General features: G+C 47.1%; 1 pseudogene; it reads right to left on the reverse strand.

Annotated features, from left to right (window-relative positions):
• Nucleotides 1-3293: 3293 nt before the first annotated feature.
• LOC106696125 lies at nucleotides 3294-4573 on the reverse strand (annotated as a pseudogene).
• Between the last annotated feature and the right edge of the window lie 753 nt (nucleotides 4574-5326).

A 5326-nucleotide genomic window follows, 5' to 3' on the forward strand; every position in this document is an offset into this window, starting at 1 on the left:
GAAACATCTTACATGCAACCAAGGGCATCGGCCGTTTTCTCTTTGGCGGCCACGTTTCCGTGTCATATCTGGACACCAAAGAGCTCTGCCTAACGCGGGTTTTCAGCGAAGGGCCACTTTGCCCCCAGGGGAGCTGGCAATGTGTGGAGACACTCCTGGTTGTCCTACGGGAGGGGATACTGCCCCACGTCCGGCAGCACTGCCCACCCCCAACGTACTGCCCCACGTCCGGCAGCACTGCCCGCCCGAACCTCAGCAGCGCTGACTGCGGCCGGAGACCAGGCTCTCCGAAAGGCACAGGGCTTTCCCCCCTGTTTTCTTCTAGCTGTTCTTCAGGTTTATGTCTCACAGCGAGGCCACGATTTTACGGGGCGTTAATTTGTGTGAGTCGTGAGCTCTCTTGGGCGCCCAGGTTCTGTTCTTGCGGACGGATGGCCGGTCGGTCCAGCACCACTTTTCCCTTTTGCTGAAAAGGCCATCCTTTCTCCATCGAATTGCCTTTGTGTTTTTTTTGCCAAAACGCAACTGACTGTGTGTGTGTGGGTCTGTGTGTGGGTCTGTGTGTGGGTCTCTGTGGGCTTTCTGTTCCGTCCCATGGACCCATGAGTTGTTCCCTTCAGAGGACAGACTATCTTGATGACTGTAACTTTTAGTAAAACCAGGTAGTCTGTAGTAGATAGATAATAAAATAAAGTAAAATGAAACCGGGCAGTGTGAGTCCTCCAATTGTGTTCTCCTTTCTCTAACTTGCTTTAACGATCCTGGCTTATTTGCATTAGCCTATTGATTTTAGAACCAACTTATCAACATCTACAAAAATAGCTGCTGGGGAAATGGTTGAATGTGTGAATCTTTGGATCAACGTAGGGAGAATTGACAATACTGAATCATTCAATCCGTGAACATGGTATAACTTTCCTTTTATGTCGGTCTTTGATTTCTTTCAACAGTGTTTTATCACCTTCAGTCTACAGAATCTACACACTTTTTAATATATATTTATATGCAAGTATTTCATTTTCGGGGTGCTACTGTACCGGTTAATAATGCGGATTCTTTCAATAGCTGGAGTTACACATATGTTGATATATATACAATTTGATATGAATGCTATTTTCTTGTATTGACAACAAGCTTCAAAACTTCGTATGTCAAATTTGCTGAAGGTGTTAACATCATAGATACTTTTATGCTTAAAAATGTCGAATTTCATGCCAAAAAAAGAGCATTTGTGGCAAGTTTTAATTCATTTATTTTGAAGAAAAGTGCTGCTGAAAGTGATCTATACTTCGGGAAACTTATGGTGAACATGCTCCATCTCAAGACACTTGTGGACGCTGGTTTAAACGCTTTAAAAGTGACGATTTCTATGTGAAAGACAAAGAACATCCAGGTCAACCGAAGAAGTTTGAAGACCAACAATGACAAGCGTTATTGGATGAAGATGCGTGTCAAACTCAAAAACAACTTGCAGAAAGATAAAATGTTACTCAGCAAACAATTTCTGATCGTTTACAAGCGATGGGAAAGATTTGAAAGGACGGAAAATGGGTGCCACATCAACTGAACGAAAGACAAATGGAAAACCGAAAAGTAATCAGTAAAATGTTGCTTTAATGGCACGAAAGAAAGTCTTTTTTGCATCGAATTGTGACTGGCGATGAAAAGTGGATTTATGTTGAGAATCCCAAACGCGCAAAATCATGGGTTGATCCAGGTCAACCACCAACATGGACTGCAAGGCCAAATCGCTTCGGAAAGAAGACACTGCTCTGCGTTTGGTGGGATCAGGAAGGTGTGGTGTATTATGAGCTTCTAAAACAGCGGTTCTCAACCTTCCTAATGCTGCGACCCTTTAATACAGTTCCTCACGTTGTGGGGACCCCCAACCATAAAATTATTTTCGTTGCTACTTCATAACTGTAATGTTGCTACTGTTATGAATCATCATGTAAATATCTGATATGTTTTAGGTTAAAAAAGCATAAAGACATAAGTGAGGGCCAAGGTGGCACGACCTTCAAACAAGTCACCACTTTGAAAAACTGAAACAAGTTGCTGTAAAATAAATAACCAATCCCACTACAAACAGGCCACAGGCGGAATCAACAATGGAGAAACCCTTTGGCATAAACTTGAATTATTTTTTACGGGAATAGCCCCCAAACGACCCCCACACTCTCCCCAACCACATTTCCTGCACTAAATAATGTGCAACACACTTTCCCAAAAGGTCCCCCCTAAATAGTTTCGCTTGTGTCATCTGATCGTGCCGTGGAAGTCATTCTAACGCAGTGGTTCTCAACCTTGGCTGCACGTTAGAATCACCTGGGAATCTTTTTAAAATCCTGATTTCTGGGCCTCATCCTCCGGAAATTCTGTGTCTTTGTTGCTAATGCTGTGGCCCCACCCCATAACAAAGAAACAGAATTTCCGGAGGATGAGGCCCAGAAATCAGGATTTTAAAAAGACTCCCAGGTGATTCTAATGTGCAGCCAAGGTTGAGAACCACTGTTCTAACATTTGCTTTCGTGAGTAAGGAGAACATTACAGTGTGAAAGTTACAATGTTCTTTTATCATTATCAATGGTGATAGAAGTCCCAACAGCCGTCCGAACACTTGAACAGGATCATCTTGTAGCTGCAATATCCACTCCACTTCTTGTTTTCTTTCTTAAAAAACTAGCAAATAAAATATATGGGCCGGGGTGGGGGGCGGGGGTTGGGGGTGGGGGTGCCCTCAAAATACAAAACACTGAATCCTAAGCAAAGAATGCCAGAGGACCGTCTTAAAACCATTTCTTAAAAGATCAGAAGTCACAAGAAATCCTCCAAATCACTAAAAATTTCCAAAAAAAGAAACTAATAAATGTTTTCACTCCAATCCATGACACCTATAAAATTCACCTGGGTAACATAACCCTGGTTTTAGCTATCAAACTTCACCCTGAAGTTAAGTTGGATCGTTATGAAGTCGTCGTAGTAAGTTATAGCGTGCTTCATTTAACCCCCTCCCCAAACCTCCGAAAGAAAAGTAGAATTTCCACTATGACCTTCACACTTCATTACTAATTTTTCTCAAGCCAAATAAAATATATAGAGACCCAAGGCAGTGTAACCATTTCCTGATTAGCAGGAAAAAAATTTTTTCCCCCCATATGTAATGACTAAATTACACCAACGGGTTACGATGACGGAACATTTCCACATCTACCAACGGCTGGTCACGCTATACTCTTTAAAATGTGCTCAGAGAATCTATTTGTAAGTTCAGTGGCTCCATCGATCACAAATCAAGGGTTGATGAGGGTTTTCACACACACACACCTGTTGCCATGGGTTTTTTTGCAAAACCCACACTGCTTGCTGGGAGTCCACATATATTTGCTTTCAAATGAAGAGCTATGATCTGGGCTTCCTTTTTTTAAAAAAATATATATATTTTATTGATTTTTTACAGAGAGGAAGGGAGAGGGATAGGGAGTTAGAAACATCGATGAGAGAGAAACATCAATCAGCTGCCTCCTGCACACTCCCTACTGGGGATGTGCCTGCAACCAAGGTACATGCCCTTGACCGGAATCGAACCCGGGACCCTTCCGTCCGCAGGCCGACGCTCTATCCACCGAGCCAAACCGGTCAGGGCATGGGCCTCCTTTTTTATGGCAGCTACGTTATCTGGAATGAGCGACGATGGCTCATCCAAAGAGAAACTTTTGCTGCTGCTGCTTCCTTGGCGGGGCTGCAGGTTCTTCTCAGGTTTTCTCCGTTTCAGTTCCTCCTCCTCCTTAAAATGCTCGGCACCACCTGGTCCAGCTCTCCCTTCACACGACGGTTGGGTTTTGCTGCCGGAGCCAGCGGCTGGGGCTGGCGGCTCCGTGTCTGGCAGGAAGGGGGTACATGCCGAGTTGGTGCAGGATGACGAGGTTCCTGAGAGCAGCCGGGCTGACCACGGGGCTCCTCACTCCACCGACGGGTTACAGGTTTGGGAATCTGTACTAACTTTTGATCTCGTGTTTTTTTCGAATGAGAATGAGCTTGGTTTGTCACAGGCTTAGCCCCATGGCAACTCGGAATCTTTGGGTCCTTAGCCACTTGTTTTTTTCTCGCGTGGACTGGCCTATGAGAACTTGGCTGAGATTCTAGTTCATTGGCATTCCCTTTCACACGTCCGACGCCGGCTTTCGTTTGGTTGTGCCTTGATTCATGCTTTGCCGCAACGATTCTTTTCCAGTCTCCGTGCTCATGTTTTGCGTCGCGTGAATGACAGGTTTTGTGTGTTTGGACTTTATGTTCTGACTCTAAGCAAGAAACCCTCTGTGATGGGCTGTCTCTGTCATCCTCAGGGGCTGCTGTTTCATGAGACTCCATTTGAATACTTTCCACAATATTCCACTGTTTTAAATGTTGGTCGGGCGCGTCGCAGGTGGCATTTTCTACACTGTTACCCTCTGGCTCAGAAGCACTGGTGTCAACCACCTCATCCAAGTCTGGTTTGTTCAACTCAGCGCTCTCCAGCCCTTTACAGCGACACTCCGTGTCTTTGCAATAACCCGGTGGTGCTAGTTCATTGCTAGGAGAGGGTTCTTAGCTTGCCTTGTGGGGACTGTAGTCGGTGCGAGACCCCACAGCCATCGGTGGCGCAGGGGGGGGGGGGGGTGTAAAAGCGAGCCTGTGTCACGTGACCCTTCTGTTTACAGTTCCGGGGCCTGCAGCCACGCGCCAACCAGTATCTACATTACTAACCGGTGTCCGCATTTTTAACCGGTAAAGGGCCAATCCGAATTAGTAACCGGTATCCGCATTACTAACTGGTAAAGGGCCAACCCGCATTACTAACCAGTATCCGCATTACTAACCAGTATCCGCATTACTAACCAGTATCCGCATTATTAACCAGTAACCAGTACCCGCATTACTAACCGGTAAAGGGTCAACCCGCATTACTAACCGGCACCTACATTACTGCCCTCCGTGTCCTGCCCGGCCCCTGCCCGGCTCCCAGGCCCGAGCTGGGTGGTGACGTCTCAGCATGACCCGGGGGAAGGGCCTTGACGGGGGGTCGGAGGTTACACTCCCCGGACCTGGAGGGAGGCTGGCGGGACCCCAGGGCCTGGGGAGGGCGGAGGGCAGGGCACGGGGTCGGCGCCGTCCTGCTAAAAGGTAAACGGGAGGCGGGTGTAGACGAGACGCGGGTCTGACCCCCAGCAGGGACCCGGGGGGACGGGAGGAGCCGCTGCGTTGACCTCACAGCGGAGGGCAGTGCGCTTGGTCAGGCAGCTGCTTGCCTCCGTCCCCGTGTGGTCCTGCCGCCGAGTAGCCTCTG

Source organism: Myotis lucifugus, unplaced genomic scaffold (genome assembly GCF_000147115.1).
Source record: "Myotis lucifugus unplaced genomic scaffold, Myoluc2.0 scaffold_9729, whole genome shotgun sequence".
In the NCBI taxonomy this organism is placed as follows: Eukaryota; Metazoa; Chordata; class Mammalia; order Chiroptera; family Vespertilionidae; genus Myotis; species Myotis lucifugus.